This window comes from Ornithodoros turicata, chromosome 4 (assembly GCF_037126465.1).
Source record: "Ornithodoros turicata isolate Travis chromosome 4, ASM3712646v1, whole genome shotgun sequence".
Taxonomy (NCBI): domain Eukaryota; kingdom Metazoa; phylum Arthropoda; class Arachnida; order Ixodida; family Argasidae; genus Ornithodoros; species Ornithodoros turicata.
In genome coordinates, this window is record NC_088204.1 from 48,634,230 (window position 1) to 48,653,870 (window position 19,641).

General features: G+C 45.6%; 1 long non-coding RNA gene and 1 pseudogene across 1 annotated transcript; both read left to right on the forward strand.

Annotated features, from left to right (window-relative positions):
- The first annotated feature begins 1,827 nt into the window (after positions 1–1,827).
- LOC135393123 (uncharacterized) lies at positions 1,828–2,468 on the forward strand. Its single transcript, XR_010422466.1, has 3 exons — positions 1,828–1,903; positions 1,977–2,093; positions 2,432–2,468. It is a non-coding gene; the product is annotated as an uncharacterized LOC135393123 (long non-coding RNA).
- Positions 2,469–2,538: 70 nt separating this feature from the next.
- On the forward strand, positions 2,539–11,276 carry LOC135392407 (uncharacterized; annotated as a pseudogene).
- The last annotated feature ends 8,365 nt before the right edge of the window (positions 11,277–19,641 follow it).

Genomic DNA, 19,641 nt, shown 5'->3' on the forward strand with positions numbered 1-19,641 from the left:
TGTTGTGCTCGTCAACAACTCGTGACTAACGTCAGTTGTTTATCAATCAATCAATTATCAATTCAGCGTCAATTGTTTATCAGCTCGTCACGCGTCGTCCATAATAAAGTAACTGTTTACAAGATATCTTTCTTTCTCTTGTCTATATATCATAGCTTTCCAATGAAAGCAATACACCGTAAAGTGTCGCCACCATGATTCATCCTTGTTATCAGGATGATAGCGGCGCGCTCCCTGTCTCAACAATCGTTGAATCACGTGTTATTGGCAAGCACAACAGTAAAATTCAACTCACTTCGCGTGCACATGCAACAGTAATCATACCAAAAGTACCGCTGTGTGTCGCTAAGAGCGCAGTCGTCCACCCCTCTGAGGCAGTGAACTGGCCTGATTTCGCCAGCTTCCGCTTGCCGCTAGGGTGTCGTACCGAGGAGAAAATACACCGCTCGCGTGTTCCGTAAACTTTTGTCGGGACCTGTACAATCATACACACGCTCAATATGTGGTGGATATGTGAAACCAATATACACATACTTACATTTCAAACTTTCTTGAAAAAGGCAGTCCAAGTCTGTCGGATTTGCCACACTCTATACAAAGCCAGTAAGCACAGTGTGGAAAGACTGTTTCATCTTTCGAAAGCGGAGGTGCAGCTACCACGATGCTTCGTCATCTCAATCCTTCGGAGCGGCATAGCCTAGTAAGAAGAAGGATAACTTGGTTGAAAAAGTGGAGGGTTCTGTGGGATACGTAAGAAAGCATACGCGTTACACAACAGCTACGAGAATGAGCGACTGCACTTACATGGTTTTCAGTACGTAGACTTGGAACTGAAAAATAAATGTGCTAACCTTGTTGAAACTACTTTTCCGTCAGGACCACACGAGAGCACACTTGGTTTCTTTAGTTGAAGGTATCATCAGGTCCCCATGCTCCTTTGAGATGCAGCAGACAGAATTTCGCTGAGGCGAGTGACTGCCGTTGCGGTGCGTCGCTTCGCAGCAGATCAAGAACAGTACACCGCAACGATAGGTGAAACGTTCAGAATGTGGCGACCAACTCCAACACCAACCCAATGACCCGAACAAAGAGGATAAACCGGGAGTCACACAAGTTCGCAGTTCGCAAGCTCGGCATACGGCATCCATTACAGCTGACCGGATACGGAAGCATATATGGAACGCCGTGTACAGATTGAAAAGAAAATCGTAGAAACTGTTGCAGGTGATAAATGCAGGGTATATTTTTTTAGGCTCTGTAACCAAAACATATTAACGTAGAAATGCCATTTCATGAAGGAAATTGACAGGTATTGCGTGACCACGTGACGCGTTTGAGCCAATTGTGGGTGTTGCGAGTGGCCCCCGTGTTGACGTCATCTTGATGGTGGGCCGGGGTGGATATTCTATATAAACGTATGTTTTCTCGGTTTGACACTAGGCGTGCTGCACTCGGATGAAGTCGAATGTTTAAAATTCGAGTTTAGAGAAACCGTGGGGTTTCAATGCATCAATTTTCGCATGGAGAGTCCTTGTTGGGTGCTTTATCGACTACAAGTACGAAAGAGCTCCCACAGTTTCTGGTCAGAGTCCCTTTAAGCAAGTTTGCAGTGTTACATGCATGTCGGTGTGGTACCCACGTCACGGTGGTCGCGGTATGCATACGTGGAAAAACGAGTGTCTTTGATTCCAACACATAGGAAAGCCATCAAAGTCACCTAAAAGCCCAGACTTCGTGCCCTCGCTCTTCACGTACAAGACAGGACCACCACCAAGCTCTGTTGGCCGTTACAACAGGGCCCTTGCGCGGTCATCTGCAAAGCACCGAGCATTGGCCAGCACTACACAGGAAGGTGAAGTCCTCTCAACGGCGAGCCCTTTCATCGCCACCACCACCCACCTGTGTAGGTCTCGCTTTGCACTTTGTCTTTTTATGCATGACAACTCGTACCAACTGGCCCAATTTTTGTCATTTAGCAAGAGGGGGCTGTTCAGGTGCGGAAGACACAACCCCTCAGCAGTACCACCCAACAGCATCATCTCCTGACACATATGAAACCGAAGCTGCAGAAGCTCTCCTCTCACTCACTAATGGTGGGTGAGCTGAAAGCCTACCGTGTAGCTGGAACCTTCACTATATTCATCACATAAGTCTTGAATGTCGCATGGAACTACCATTAAATCACGTAACGCTTAACTGTAACCAACACGCTCTGCATCTGTTTCCACTCGAGTTACTGCATGGTGTAGCATGTGCATGGAAAAGAGCATCATACATGTTCAGCTGGTACAACAAATTTTTACTATACTGACAGGCCAGGTGGGGATATCTTCACTTTAGCATGCTCCCTTTAACATAGGCGACCGACAGATTTGGGCACCTATTAAAACTACTTAGCAACTCTCATTAGATATAAATGACAAATTTTCAGGCCCAGAACCGAATGAGAGGACGACACAGGAACAGGGCCACCTTCATGTGGAGGATGACACCCTCAAGAAGCTAATTAAGGAAAACCTAGCCCTTCAGCTCCGTATAATGAATGTGGAGAAGGAAAATCTGGACTTGAAGCAGCATCAATTAAGCCTCGACACCCTGGATGACAAGGACTTCAAGTACTACACTGGTTTCAAGGACAGGGCACTGGTTGACGGTTTGTTTAGACAAGTTCAGGAAAGCGCCAATAAAATGACATACTGGTCGTCACAAAGTAAGATGATGTCTGGGAACAGAGGAAGGCCAAAGAGCTTGAGGATGAATTTTTCATGGTCCTCGTGAGGCTTCGCACAGGCATGCCACGAAAAGAAATTTCTAGAAATTTTGGGATTTCGCTGGGGGCATTCAGTCGTATTCTTACGACCTGGATAAACCTACTAGACAAAGAGCTTGCAGCTATAACCACATTTCCTTCCAAGGAAGAGGTCAAGAAGCACCTTCCTACTTGCTTTCGAGGCTTTGAAAATGTCAGAGTTGTAATAGATTGCACTGAGATTCGGATGCAGAAGCCCTACAGCTTGAGGGCTTGAGGGCTCACAGAAGCACGTTTTCATTCTATAAGCACTTCAACACATTCAAGGTGCTTGTAGGTGCAACACAAGACGGCTACCTCTGCTTTGTATCTGATTTTTGGGGAGGACAGGCCAGTGACTGCAAAATTATAGAACAAAGTGGATTCATGGAAGCCCTGCAAGCCCAGGAGATGCAATAATGGTTGACAAAGGATTCAAAGTGCAGGCACTGTCAGATGTAGCCACAGTATACATGCCTCCCTTTAAAAGGTCTACACAAATGTCCAAAGAAGCTGTTGTCAATACAAGGAAGATAGCTAGCGCTCGGATACACATACAGAGAGTTATAAGGATGTGTCAAGGAATTCCATATACTTGATCGACCCCTTCCTGTAAACATGGCGGACATTGCCCCCGAAGTGTTCCGTGTCTGTTGTTTTTTTGAGCAACTTTCAGATGCCATTCATTGCTCCCAAATGTGACCCATGCGATGAAGATGTGCAGTAGCCTTTCACTGTTCATCAGTACAAGTCCTGCAGAGCAGAAGAATATTTGGAGTGCCTGCATTGTAGCATACCCTATTCTGTACATGTTCTAATTAGGGCTTGATTTTTTCGGGTTTTATTTTTCAGCAAAACCGGGAGGTAAACATTGGGTTGTATTTTGTTTCAATAATTCGGGTGTAATCGGGTTGAACTGCACCTGATTCAATGCAATTCTGGTTGAATCAGGTGTAAATCTTCGATTTACTCTGCGTAATACACACGGCACACCAATAGACACAGAGTCCATGCATGTAAAAGGCAGCAGGGTCTCTGTTTTGACAGTTTGTATGAGCATATTTATGCATTTACAACACTGTTCCCAAAGTTCTGTGTTAGTTGTGATGACTTCGGATCCCCCTGGTCTAGAAGTTTTCGGGGAAATATCGGTTTAAACCCTGTTTTTCCTGATTTGAGTCGGGGGTGGGGGGTAAATATCGGGTGTAATCGTGTATAACCCTAAAAAGTCAGGCCCTAGTTATAATGTATCTCAATGCCACTGCATATACAGGTTGTATAGGGGGCTACCGAGTGAGAAGGAGGAAGACGAGGGGGGAAGGTAGAAGAAGAGGTAGAAGTGAGAGTTGGAATAGGATCATTACATTGGCGCGGTCGACAGGATCATTCAGCAATGAGGGTGCAATTTGAACTCCAAGGGACATTAGAGAGCCCGACGTTCACCAAGTGCTCTGTGGATGAAGATACATTTGACCTCTCCCACCACCCGAGTGTGCCTGCTCTACTTCAACACATTATGGAAAGGACAAAGTCCGATCTCGCTACTCTCCTATCAAAGGGGACCATTAAGGCGGCGCATCATAGCCAGCACTTCGTCGTCTACAGTCGAGGGATGGCGCAGCGAGCGAAATGGTTCGCGCAGTCACCGCTTCACAACATTTTGGCGCTTGCTTGGAAATGCAGTACCGCTGATGTAACGTCTTCTTTTTGTGTTATTTTTGTTTTCTCTTGGCGTGCGACGGGTCAAGCGAAATCTTGTGCAAACATATAACCGCTCGTGCTCACCCATGCAAAGTCCAATACTGTAAACACGCATATCGCGCTCAGCCAGACGGAACAATTAGTGGCGCGGCTTTTGAATGCGCACAGGCTGTCGAGCTGTCTCCTGAACTTCTTCGTTGATCTGTTGCTGTTCCGTGCTGTGTTGTTGTCGGGCAAAGGGTTAGTCACCAGTCGTTTCGTGTGATTTCTGCAATGCTTGCGCATATAATAAACGAAATCTCTCGTAACACAAAAAACCTAGGTTGGACACGACGCGGTTGAAACAAGTTGGTGTCGACATGTTATAGCCTACCGACATGACGCGGAAATTGCGAAACGAAACCGCAACCTGTTTTCTTTATTTCCTGTCACCCTGGGCTGACAAATTTCAGACCATGTTGTGGTGGTGCAAAACGCTTCAATTACTTGCACAGTCAACGGAAATGAAATAAAACTGCAAAGGGGCTGCATAGCGTTTCCCATATCCTTGGACATCAGTGGAGGAAGAGGAGAAAGGCAAAAGAAAAGAAGAAAAGGGAAGAAAAGCAGGGTAGAGGAAAAAAAAGTGTGTGCGTGGACCATACAGCTGCTTGGAACGTAAAGTGCGAATGGAGGATTCCATTTTGGTCGAGTATATAATTCGAGTCTGTTGTGCTCATCCTGGTCGTCACTAACCACGGCCCCAGACTTCGCCCAAGTACAGATCAGCATGACGTGAACTGGGTCTCTGATGTCCCATTCGTCTGGAAGTGACCTTCAGCTCGTGGATCTCGGAGTGAGAGCATTTCATAACAAATTGTAATTGTGAGTGTCATCTTGCCTATCCGCGTAGGAACTTCCAGAAATCCACTCTAGCTTTCTTTCTCGTCCTCGTCGAGGCTGCCAACATCACATGACCTTGTCTCGATTAGCAAAAGGCACACGGCACACTGATTACAATTCTTCTGGCTTAGCGTACTTCCTTCTGTAATCGGGAACTCTAATTCGCATGCTTCGAGGATAGCGAAGGTCAACAGGCTCTGGCAGGAGGTAGTCGTTATAAATTCGCGCAAGGTACATCCCCCTTTTCTCGTTCCGAAAGGCGTCGTCCAGTACCTACAACGAAGAGGCAGTACTGCCGGTTGGTTATACGTGGAGTTGGCCGTGGATCTGGTACCAGTAGACATGCGCGCACTTCCACAGACCGCACTTCCTCAGTTCCGGTACGTGACTCTGTCCTGTACGCTTGCTACCGTCCGCCAGTTGGTCCTGATATTTCGCGAATGTTCCGGTCACCATACACGCCACGTTTAGTGCTGCACATAACTGAGCATCGGCTCAATATGCCGTTCCACTAGAGAGAACTCCCAAAACTACAGCGGTGTTCACGTCCATATGATCTTGTCCGATGCCTGGTGGAACCTCAGTGTCAGCCACACCCTTTAGTGTGCACATTTTGCACTGCAGTGTTAGTTCACTGCGCAGTCCTCTTCTGCGTTCAGAAACGACTTCCATATATATACGCAAGTGCACAACTGAATGGGTGATAGATTCCGAGCGCCTTGAAGCTACTGAACAGATGCATTAGTGAAGACAGACGTAACTAAAGCCCACAATATTGACATGTAACTAAAGGCCAAAACGTTGACATGTGACTAAAGCCCACAATACTGACATGTAACTAAAGCCCACAATATTGACATGTAACTAACGGTGTCAGGAAGACGGCACGGTGGGTTTGCCGTGCCGCCGGTTTTTAACGCTTCTGCCATCCCAGTGCTCGCTCATGACGTCGTAACGCTGAGATTTCCCAATCTGAGGGAGCCAACATTTCTATCCATTTATTTACCGTACTTCGACCTGGGTCTCAAGTGCTCCGATTCCATTTCAGCTTACATTCTGATTCAATTTCGATCCTGAATAACTTTTCTCAGCCGAAGCATATCTGCACACTTGCCCATCAAATTGTCCGCTGTACCTTATTGCACACTAACCGATATGGACCGCCGCGCGGCGGCGCACAGTCGCTGTCTTCGCGCTGCATTGTGGGAGAATCAATCGGGCTGGAGGGAAGGTTGGTTTCGGTTTCTGTCCTGGATGCCGCCATGTACTGCGCAAGCTAACTTCCCACACGGATAACCGCCCTGACAGCCGTCTTTGGCGATACCCTGGATTGTATTCCTTCACATGGAGTAAGTATACATGTTCAATACTTGATAGGTAATAAATTAATAGTGGCTGCTGTGCAACGCAGCACTCAACACTCGTACGGTGGAAGCACATGGCACTCCGTTCAGTGCCTGTGCTTGTTTCGGAAGTGCGTAGCGGTCTGTCGGATGGCCCAGCGATGACCTGAACGTCGGTGTTTATTGAAGAGTTCTTGCTATGCCAACGGCGTCGGACTTCCTACGAACTTCCTATTTCTTATGTACCGAATTTAACGCGACGAAGCCACATATACAGTCTTTTTTTATTGGAAGCGTAACGATTCACGAAGAGAGCTCTAGAAGAAAACTGGAGACTATTTATACGCTATTGAGTTAGAAACTGGTGCTACACTCTAAATATTTTCACACCTTTAAAGGGGTAAAATTGGTGTATTCTCATGTATTACACCTATTTTACACCCTAGAAGCTTGGCTTGAAAATTTTCGAGGGTGTAACTATGGTGGATTACACCCTTTTATGAGACACTGTCAGGAGGGTGTGATCAGGGTGCAACAAAGGGTGTATTTGGAGGTGGGACAGGCTCCATTACACAGGCTAAATGTATTTCTGTTCCTGTGCAGTGTTGGAGTGCTTGTGGTACTCAAAACTTAAGCTTGTGATACAAGTTGTGATATAAAGACCAAATGCCCAGTTACTCAACATTTGGTACAGTGTCATATAAACCCTCAAGGTTAGAGGACTATGTGATAAAGCTGTATTAAGTGATACGTTTGAATACCTTCATGCATACGTAATGTAGGATATGTATGCTGCATGGCCTAATGTCAACCTAATAAAAGCATCCCGTGATTGTGCCTTATATGTATGATGCCCGCATATATCCTCATCAATCACCTATAACATGTGTGTGCTGTGCAACATGTGTCTGCAATGTCGTATTTTTGCTTCACAGGGGGTACAGCTGAGTAGTATACCTGGAAAGTATTACAAGTTCAGTGTGAGAAAAGTATATCCTTGGCCTTTAAGGAATATTTTGCATGGCTGTGATCGAAGAGTGATGCCAAGATAGCCACAATGACACTCCAAAGTACCAAGCATGTGGCTTCTGTAAAAACTAGAAACACTATACTTTCGCAGTGAAGCTGTAATAATTTCCAGCTACCTCTCCTATGGTTTGCAGGTTAAATTACACCCTTCCACACAATTACACCCTTGATTTCTTGAGGGTGTTCCGTTACACCTTAAAAGGTGTGCGCCATGCACATGTTCTTTTACACTCTTTAAGGTGTAAAATTATTTAGAGTGTACTTTCTGTGTAGCACCTCTTCGCAACTCAAACAGCAGAAATGTAGCGCTCGTTTTGCTTTTATCGCTGTTTTTAGGAGGCGCAGTGTTTCCAGTAAAGAAGACACCGTCTATGTCGCACGCAAAGCTGAACTGTACTGAACAGTTATATAAGGATACCATGTAAGGATACAAGTGGAAACCTCCTGTATCCGTTGCTACAACTTTGCGTTTTTGTTGCTCATGCATGGCTAGTTTCCTCCATTTGATGTGGAACAAAAAGAAATAAAGAAAAAGTCATTCAGTTTGGCCTAGTGGTAACATGTTGTGTTCTGAAGCATAGGTTCGCGAGTTCCAATCCTGGCGTGAGAATTGTTACGAATTTTTGCTGGGGCATTTTTTAAAATGTAATTATTTCCTGAGTGTGTTAGATTTCAATACTGCTTTACACTCAGGACGTGCAGAGCTCCAATGAATAATGTGCAGACTCTCAAACTCCTAGCAGACCCCTAGGCACTGCAGTGTCTATCTTGTGTAACTCAGAAGTAGTTATCCCATTCTATACGTTATTTCAGACCACTTCGCCCACATTCCCAGGGCATCCCAAAGGGTCTATGGACGAAGCAAATGAAGAACTTCCCGGATGGATTTTGCGAGGCATCCATATCCGATTATCAACATGAAAGCGGCGCCCAAAAGCACTACTCTCAAGGATATACAATGTTTAAAGGGGGGTGAAGAATGTTCTACTCCATTACTCATCTGATACGTGGGTCAAAGCATCAGTAGAAGCCCCCCTGCGAAAAGAATACAGCGTTTCACTGGTTGTGAGCTCCACAGGCAAGATAAAAGGTGGTTGGTGTGGGTGCCCCGCCGGTCAGGGAGGGGTGTGCAAGCATGCACTCTGAATCGTTTTACACCTTAAAGGGTGTAAATCAAAATGTTCATGGCGCACACCTTTTAAGGTGTATTTTCACACCCTCATGGCAATTGGGGTGTAAAGGGTGTAACGCCGAATAAAACTGCTGGGTTTGTGGCAATATGCTGGTAACTGGGTATTCACAATTACCAGCATATTGCGTATAATCACATTGAGGTCCATATATGTATGCACATCAAGGTGATTAAATATGTGTGTAAACATGCACAGCCGACATACAGACAGTATGGCGTGGCAGCTGTGCATGGCAATGAAGCATGGCAGCTGTATATAGCTTTCGTGAAACTGTAGACCTTGTCATGAGCAGGCACCATCCTTCATATGCATGTTCATTACTTAGAACGCTGCATTTATTCGTTTCTTCAAGGCTTTGCAGTGTTGTACCCACAAATATCTAACCCCTGTAAAATGCATTACGTTGTTCATTATCCGCGACTCACCAGGATGTTTGGTCCTTTCCTATCTGTATGGTTGTACGCGTTTCGAAGGGAAACACCAACATTTTAAAGATGTTGCTAGAAAAATTCGATATTTTAAGAACATAACCGTTTCATTAGCAAGAAGACATCAATTTTATCAAATGTATGTGTGGTCGCAGCCCTTCATCAGAAATGACACATCTACTGATGGTTCCAAGGAGATACTACTTCAACATGCCCCAGAAGCAATTCAGAGTTACATTCATGACCGTGATATTCACGCAGAATCTATAGTCTATGTGAAAAGTGCAGTTGATATGATAACACATTTGCTGTTGGCTACGTGTTGTTGTTGTGAATCTTCCGAGGATACCCGTGTTCATTGAGATTGCAGGCATACATGTTATTAACTCTGATACCATTTTTCTCATACAAACATTAACTACAGTTGAGTAAGATGAGCACTTGCGTGTATTTGTTCTGTCTTGCAATGAGGAGCAACGTGTTTTAAGAAATTTAAGCACTATCTCAACAGATCTTCTAAATCTACATGTATTACCAGATGGGAGACGTGTTGTAAATCCAGGCCATGCACTTTTGTAATGTAACTTCCTGTTTCTTGTTGTTGTATATATTTACTTTTGTTCATGTGAACGAAAACAAACATACTCCCTTTCTACACCCAGGCGACACACTATCATCATATTTTACCTAAGAGTGTAGTACACCGTTGTTACACCCTCAGGAACTTCCAAAACAAAGTTGTAGGGTGTGAAAGGGGTGTGATCTTTGTTAATACACCTATTTTACACCTTTAAAGGTGTGAAACGATTTAGAGTGTGTTTGTGCCGTCGCCTGGTTCGTACTCGACGCCGTTCGTGCTGGCAATTTCTACATCCCCGACAGCTTGTCGTGCACTCAAAAACCACAGCAGTGGGGGCATGACTGTGCTAAGGGTGGTCTTAACTGCCAGGAGCTTGCACAACTTAAATTCATCAGGCATACACCCGGAAAGTGTGACCGCTCTCCACGCAAGACAAAATTAAAAGCTAAAGTGAGACCATCAGAAAGTGCTTTGAGAACTCTTGCTGAAAACATGACTAGTCAGGGAGAGACACTGATGCACAGCAGGATATTACGTGAACACAATTTCCAGCCGGTTCCAAAGAAACAGCCTGCTTCCGAAAAGCAAACCCACAGTCCAAACCCAGTGAGCCTTCCTGTCAGAGTCATGTGGGAAGAGGAAAGTCGAAAGTTCCCGAAGCATCATCAGCTCAGCTTGCAAAATGCACAGGAGCTGGAGAAATAGACGCGCGGGCAAAGCTCTGCCAAGCTATGGGCGTCCGAGAGGGCTACCAGGATAACTGCTTCTCACTTTGGAGATATCGTAAGAAGGAAAGCTCCGCCTACAGAAAGCTTCGTAGAATCTGTCTTTTCCAAACGGTGTCATCCGACAAAATATATGAAGATTGGACAAGAAACCGAGAAGTCGGCGTTGGGCAGATACGAAGCTGTCAAAAATGTGCAAGTTTTTCCAGTTGGGCTTTGTGTAAACCCTGGTGTTCCGGACCTTGGTGCGTCACTGGATGGCCTTGTTTATGATCAGTCTATCATGGAGTATGGATTGGTTGAAGTCAAAACGCTTGCAAAAGCTAAGGAACAAAACATCGACACCAGTGCTGCAATTTCGAGCAAACTGGCTTCGTTCCTGAAGTGTGGAAAGCTCAAGGAAACGCATAAACACTACTATCAGATACAGGGGCAGATGGCTTTAACCGGTCTGTTGTGGTGCGACTTGGTTGTTGACAGTGGTTCAGGCGAGCCATTTGTGGACAGAATTTACTTTGATGAGCATCTCTGGAAAGATGTTATGCTTCCTACATTGCTGAGCTTTTATCAGGTTGCTGATGTGATGAAGAACGTTTCATGCGTGTAGATATGTATGCATGTAACTTAATTTTGTGTAAATAATAGGCACATCTTATGCAGAGTACGGAAGGATAATTCTTGTAACTATGTACATATCTCAATGCAGTTCAATGGCTACACTCTAAATCTGGTGATGCCTTTTCAGCGTTAAAAAAAAGTCCTTTTTTGACACTAAAGTATTTGGTTAATAATAAAAACATCGTTGCAACTAACAGTTATTTTCTTAAGTGAAATTAAAGAACACACTTCAAAGACGTCACCGACAAATTTGTAAAGTATACTGTATACCGCAGGTTATAGTGTTTTATTCGAGCTGTTCAAAGAAAGAGCCCACGCTGACTGTTGAATTTCGGGGGGGTGTTTCGGAGTTTGATTATTCAAAGTGTAAATAAGATAGAGCCAAAATGTTTCGGGTACGTTTGCTCCGTAGGGTAGCCTTTCCAGTAACGTAAGTTCGGATTCATTTGGAGGAACCGACATTCAGTGGAGAGAAGCAGTCTTTGGCGTAAAATAAGTGCCTTTTTGTAACGCTGAAAAGGCGTCACGTAGTGATTTTAAGCGTCACCAGATTTAGTGTGTAGGAATCATATGCTCAATCGTAACAAAGTAACAGCTCCCGACATTTAAAACACACAATCTGCAGGTGCTTTTTCAGCATTAAAGGAGAATGCGCTGCAAGTATTGTTCAAATTTACAGAAACAGATGGATCTTGTTTCGTACGTGGAACATGCAAACACACGTAATCTTCCACCGATGCTGCGCACAGAGTGGCAGCCCCTCAAGCTATTTCCTTGTCAGCAGTGTTTCATCTAATAAGTTGCACAACAATGCACAAGTCTTCCAAACAAAATTGAGCGACCCTGACATTGAGTTACAAAAAACGTACTTCAAAATTCGAAACGTTTTCACATTCCGAATAACACGTTCTACATGAATGGGAACTCTAGCGATCCTGTTGTTTCATCTTCCAGGGTCAGCTGTGGAGCACCATTTAAGAATGGGGAATATTTAAGCCAACATTCAGTGCCAGCAAGGTCCTCAACAATAAGAAATCCTCGGTCCGCCATAACACTGTCGCCTGGTTCAAGTAATTAATACAGTCCACTCTGTTTAACCAGAGCCTTACCTGAGATCCTCCCAGGTGCTAAGTCACTTACAAACGTAACAAACCCATTTGGAGCAATACCGATGAGATCTTTTGCTGTGTTATGCGACTTATATGACAAGTAGGTATCACTTTAAACCCGCAGGTCACTCGGGGTCTCAATGAAGAGTTCGGTGCAGTCCAAGATGACTCTAGTTGTTGGGTATGATTCATTGAATACTTCCGGCATAAAGTCATTCACGGTCTCTCTGGAAGGCCATATCGGTGTCTGTTCCAAGTAGTTGCTCAAGAATTCAGTCCAAAATGAGCACAGTTCACTCACGTACCCTAAATTGACATCATATCTAAATGTCTGGTCCCGTTCCAGTAGTCCCACCCTGAGTCTGATGAGAACAATTATGAGCTGCTCCTGCACAGAAAAAAACCCGAATCCTACCTCTGTTTGATGGACTCTCGGTGCAAGCGTTCTTGTAGTCTTCATAGCCTGCCTCAACAAAGCTGCAAAACCTTTTGAAGCGCTCCAGACTATTAAACCCAGTGTAAAATGAAGCTTTTCATCGTCGGAGAGAACACGGGCAGGGGTGCACCTGGTACCGAGCTTTTGAATGGAACTGCTCCGTTCTAGTTTCATCTCCAAGTCACAAACATAAGACTTCAACTCCTGCTGTTCCTTGGAGAACTCTTCACCAGCTGTGGCCAGTGTTGCATGCAGCTTTTCCAGTTCATGGCTTTGTAGTTCACCCGCTGTTTCGAGTTCAGTGATACGGCACTCAAGCTGCTGGTTCCTCTGACGCAGGTCGTCTTTTACCTGTGCCAACCCTACATTCACGTTCTGCAGCGCTGCATTCTTTTCATGAAGGCTCGAAACTGCTTCTCGTAGCCGTGAACATTCTTCAGTGAGCTCTGCATTTACATCTTCGAGCTGCCTGGGCTTGGTACCATCTGTCGCATTCGAATGTTCAGGTGCAGCTTCCACCATGGCACTGTCTGTAGGTGCTGGAATCAGATATGTCATTATTTTCGCTTCTGCAAGTAGAGGTGGGAAATAACCGAGCACATAAATACTCTTACCGTGATCGTATGCCACCGCCCCAGTCCCAACTTGGCTCACACTGGGATATGTACCCACTTCTGGGCACAGTTCCAATGTGCAGCTGACATCTTCAAAGGATGTTTCCACGGTAACCTCCACAGCGGTATCTAGCATGGCTGAATGGTTGCCATGAACAGAGATAAAGAAATATCACCCTTTTTGTCCTGTTGACGAACATGGTATAGTTCCCATACCTGATTGGATGAAAGTCCCAGGCGTAAAGTAGCGTGGCAACTTGTCCATGTACTCCTTTCTTCCTGAAGTGTTGAAGTGTGCGCCGCTGATCCTTTGTTTGGGTTTAGGCTCCCATGACTCTGGTAGCACAGTGTTCTGGATAAGGGCTTGTATCCAGAGCTTGCACAGGGGATCCTTCTTGGGAAAGTAGTGCCACGACCGTTTTTTGTTGTACGCAGTACAATGATTGCAGCTGGGTACAACGTACGGGCTCGTCCCTCGCGAAGGGATCGATGTCATCTCTGAGGAGAACGAAAAAAAATTTTTTTTTAAAACTGTTAAAGTGGGCACAACACGCGCCGAGGAATACTTCTTCGTACAGTAACAGACAAAAAAGGGAATAATAAAACAGAAAGACATCGTGATAGGTGGTCTTCGAAGTACTGAATACGTCACTCGTTCGCCTTTCGAACCGAATCAGGACAACACTATCCTAAGCCAATCTCCCGTTTGTCAACTTCATGCCAACATTACAAGCCACAGATTGCAAATGCAAAGAGCGAGGCATACAACCCACAAATTATTTGTGGCGAGCTTCTGCGCGAAGCCCACTCATCGTCAGGCTTAGCTTCCTCTGTCGACTCCCCTTTAGCTAACATTCGGAGACAAAATTTCCGCTAGTCACACACGTACCATCACGATAGAGGAAAGAGCACCATTCGCCTACCTTCAATCAGCTGTTTTCGTCCAGTACGTCCGGTAGATGAAGCAAATCAAAGAAAGCTCAGACCGAGCGAAGAAAACACACTGCCAAGGCGAAGCGAAAACCATAACAGCCGCTCGTCCGCCCGGAGTGCATCTCCCATGATGCGCTGCGAGGCTGTGCACACCAGGCCACTACGCGGCGTCATGCGGCATTTTCTGAAATCGTCGTTGTTGCTTGTGATGACACATTCGATGAGAGATGGCAGCACTGCGCTGCCCATTCTGAGGCGGCGTACTTCACGGATGACCATACCTGACAAAAACTCGTGTGCCGAGTCAACGGCTTAACAGATGAAATCTTTTTGTTGGTATTGGTTCTTGATATGTTTTTCTAGTGCGTGATCGAGCCAGATTTTCAATTTTGGGCGGCTCTATTTTGTAAGCGAGCGGAATCTCGAAATATAGCTTTTCCCAAACCTTTCGACGACGATATAAAAATTTCTGAGCCTAAAACGCAAAATCTGCTTCGATCAGGCACTAGATCTAAGCATCCTCTTCCATTTAAAAGCAGTTGCACGGAGATCAACCAAATTTTCGCGGCGCTACAGGAGTTGAAAAATATATGGGGATTCCCATAGAGCGTCGGTGGTGATGCACCGCCTTAACGTCAACATGAGGATGACTGACTTCGAGCATCTGGTTCGTCAACCTCTAAATATTCGAGGCACGCCAAGTACGATTGTAACAGGCCCCTCCGGTGAGGTCGACGGTGTCAGCATCCTCCAGTTTGAGAACCAACAAGCCCAGATGGCAGAACAACAGCAGGTTCAGCTCCACTTGGTCACGTCTCTGTCGCGGGATGACGGTCACCAGGGTGACATGCGTCCTACCACTTTCGACGGTCACTGGATGAGTGCTTCACGTTGGATCGCGACGTATGTACATGCTTGTGAGGAGAACGACTGGACCTCGGACGAGGATAAAATCGATAATCTAGTACAATCTCTGTCTTCAACCGCCCTAAAGTGGTGACACAGGGTACAGTGGTACACAGGTGACAGCTTGTAAGAATATCCATTAGTCTCAATAAATAATGCAAATGCACACACACACACACAATGTTGTGCAAAGTTTAAAGGAGCATGGAAATCATTTGGAACATATATTTTTTCACCGCTTGATATGAACATACTACCTTCATAAACTGTCACGCAAAATATTTCCTTCGAAAAGCGCGAATTTCCTGAGAAAATTAGTTTGCAAGAATGCGCTCCGCGGCGACAGTCCCCCCGAAGTCGAGTCTGGCGTGTGGTGACGTCAGGCGGCCAAGCTAGAGTCCTGCACGGGCCGACTTTTCCGGGCCCGACCCGGCCCGGGCGCATCGAAAAATGGCCCGGCCCGACCCGGGCCCGGACCTTTATATTTTTATGCGGCCCGGCCCGGTGACCCAGTGACTAGAGCCCGGCTCGGCCCGGCGTCTAAGCAAATAGAGCCCGGCCCGGCCCGGCACGGTGACCCGGCGAGGAGATCCCGGCCTAGTATTTCCAGCCGCGACGTACGCGTTTCTGGCGATTATCAAACAAATTTATAAGTAAATTTATAAGGAGAGCAGACAAACATACAAGTGATGTGGCGGTTTAACACCGTAACCGCACGAGACCAAATTAAATCCAGAACGCACGCGGGCATGGGCGTTATCGTTACACTGTCAAGATTTTGCGGAGGTAGAGCATGCTGTCGACAAATTGCTTCTCCCAGTCCCTACCCCTCTCACCAAGCTTTGCCAAGTGATTGTGAAATACGTGAGGAGTGAGGAGCAATGTAAAGTGGCTTTGAGAATGTTCTAGAGGGTCGAATCATATGCATAATGCAGTATCCTTTGCTTGTCTTTGCAAAATATGCACAGGAATGACGCAAGCGCATGATGATATGAACTAATGCATCTCCATTGTGTGGAATTAGCTGCGTGGCCCGGCCGGGCCTGACTCTCGGGAACATATTTGTCGGCCGGGGCCGGGCCCGGCCCGCGGTGCTGACGTATTTTGTCGGCCCGGGCTTTGCCCGGCCCGGAGCACACAGCCAATAACAAGCCCGGCCCGGCCCGGGCCCGTGCAGGGCTCTAGGCCAAGCACTTCACTGGTTGCCGGAAACGTCCGCTCCCCGCCAGAATCGTCTGCTAGCTCTGGAATCGTGGCGACTTACCGACTGAGACGCTGTTGCTATTTATTTGCGTTTGACATTCACTTGGCGTTCTTACATGATTTGCCTCGTACATTTGCCCGACTGAGACGCTGTTGCTATTTATTTGCGTTTGACATTCACTTGGCGTTCTAACATGATTTGCCTCGTACGTTTTGCATAAAACAAGACTGCGGGCAGTGTAAAAGGTGTGGCTAGGCCTCTGTGTTGCCGTGACGGCCCGGGTTGAGGTGGATCGTACTCGGTTGTGGTTTCTGTTCTGACTGTGCTGAGGTGTCGTTAATTATTGAACAGTATTGGGCCTGTGAGTGCAGCATATATATGATACGACTAAATACATTCCTGTCAGTTGGAGATTTATTCCATGTTCCAGTGTTGTATGCTGCGTATGACCATTCAAAAAAGAAAATGCTTATTTGGCCATGTGTTTTGGGGTTTCCCACAGATCGCTAGCAGATGAACTCTACTGACTTTATTTTGGTATCCGTGTTGTTGTGCTTGTGGAGACGTTGCGCTCCTGGTATCAGTAAGATATAGTAAGCGCAATGTTACACAGCTATGCATTCATCGGTCCTCGTCATATATGCATTGCTATCGGTCCTCGTCATATGCATTCATCGTCCTTCTACTTCGCTCGTCATATTTTATTCCGATCATTTCCATGCTTCTTTAATACATGTGTGCATGAATATTGTTGGACATTTTGAACAATAAAAATGTAAAAAAGAAAATGTGCCAGCTCTACTTGCTCATCCATGGATCCACTCTATTCCTAACAGTCCACCTTCCTTATCTTTAGTCCAAGCTCCAAGTGGCACTGCCACATGGTACCCCTTCCTAGCTTGATCAAATGGAATGTAGCCGTCACTGTTTTGGTCAGTTTGCATGTGCAGAAAAGCTCTCCTCTTGACACGTGGTGTAAGGATTTCTGGAACAACTGCATGTCTGTAGACGTACAGGAGCCCTGGCATCATTTCATTCTCCCAAAAGTCACGGTCAGCATGGACTCTTTCTACAGAAATAGACTTTGCAAAACATCGGGTGCATTTCTGTTCCTGACCCCTGCATGCATCGCAGGTGACATTTGTCCACAGTACAAAGTCGCTCCAAGCAAGCGACGTTACGGTAAGCCGCCCCTGCACCTGCATATAATATGCATGGCCTTTTTCAGAGTCACACCATCTTCAGACAGATAGCAACAAAACTGTTGGTCACTACATGCTATCTCAGGCGTTTCCCCCGATGCTTGTAGGGGCATTTAACTTCTACAAGGCCAATCATTGTACCACACCTCACAGTCCCATCAGGAGATGCAGCAAGAAACGGATGCTGTCCATGAGTATGCAATCCAGTTTCTTCAACTGAGACCTCTTCGTCATAGAATGCAGACGTTAATCGGCAGTACGCAGCTACAGCATCCTTTTCATGTTACATGCCGTACAACTGAGCTTCAGAGCATGCACGACGTGAAGAATACAATATATCTCTTATTAAACCCTCCAGTTTTCGGCACTTGACTGCCCTCCTGAAATTTGATGGGGTGATCCTCCCTTTCCTCTCTGCGTGCCACTGCGCATTGATTGCTTGCCCTTTCGTGTTCTCTGTGATGGTGGTTCTGGTACTGCAGTCCAATGGCACAACCCTTAAAACAATGAAAATTACTCTAGCAGCCATTGCCATCAAGCTATGCTCGCGCGTCATTCCCATCATCACAGTCAAGAAGTAAACATCACATTCACATCACATCACATCTTCTAAACACATTCACATAACATCACATCTTCGTGTGTGGACTTTTGCCTCACCTCCCTAGGGTACAATTGACTGTAACAGAGAAGCATCATTGAGGCAAATGTTTTGAAGTCAGAATAGCAATGCCTATCATAATGCACAATTCACAAAAAATGAAAAGTTTAGAGGAAAATTGTACATTACAGATCAAAGACAACGACTGCATAGCGTTCCTGTTGTACAAAGACTCTCAATTAATTTTTGTTTTGTCATTAAATAGTTAATTCATGTCGGTTAGGTATGCAGATTCTCAATCACTAGGGTTACAGCGAAAGTGCCAGTATATAGTTGTAGCAAACAGTAGGTAGCCACTAAAAATGTTGGTTAAGGCCTTTTTAATGAATAGTTTTGTTTTCCGTGTCAAAGAATGATCAAGATGTGAGCAGCTGGTCGAAAATGCATCTGCATCAGTGCGTGTCTGACGGTTACGACCTCCAGTGCTCCCAAAAGGAACAGGAGGTGAAAAAACAGAAAGTTGACAGGGTATCATCAGGCAGCTGCGTAACGAGAAAAAAAAATTGGGAGGTGTGGTAGGTTTACATGGGAGAGGAAGGCTTTTTTCTCTTTTCCATTTCCCAAATGCGCTACCAAACGTATGGTTTCAGGTAGGGGCATTGAACCCTCCCAGTGGAAACAGTGTGCAGTCTGCGTGTTCGATGAGCAGTGCACCATATTTTTGAAGCTTTCTTCATTTTGCTAAAAAAGCCATGTGTGCTAACACGCATTGCAATTTACATCCACTTTGACCTATTGCAAGAGCTGTGGGGTCATAACCATGAATTGCATATGATTCAACCACGATCAATGTTCATGAACAGGTACATGCAGGGAACGTGCACGCAGCTAATGTCACGCACCTAAGTCCGAAAACACGTTCCAGGAGATGACCTTTGAGACAGGTTTTAACCTGGGCTACGCTCTTGTCACTCCAGTGGCTGTCACAGTGTCTTATTATGTCCTTGTGTTTGTCGGTACGCTGCACTGAAATCTCATGCTCCCCAGCACTGATGCCTGTATGTCCTATTCCTCTGTCATCAGGATCGTTATACCGAAGCCAGAGACAATTTGGAAAGGTAGATTTCAAGGTACTGACCAAGTTCTTGGTTCCAGTAGACAGAGTATCGCAGGGGCTGTAGATTCGTTTTTTCTTCAATCTCGGTGCTGGCTTGTTTATGGTGAGCTTGCGGAATGTAATTTTCTGCAGAGGCGATCGTTTTGCTGCAAGTCAACATATATGCTTTACCACACATACAATCATGAACAAGGCATTCCAAGCACAAAAACAGAGAGGTAGGAGCTCAAGA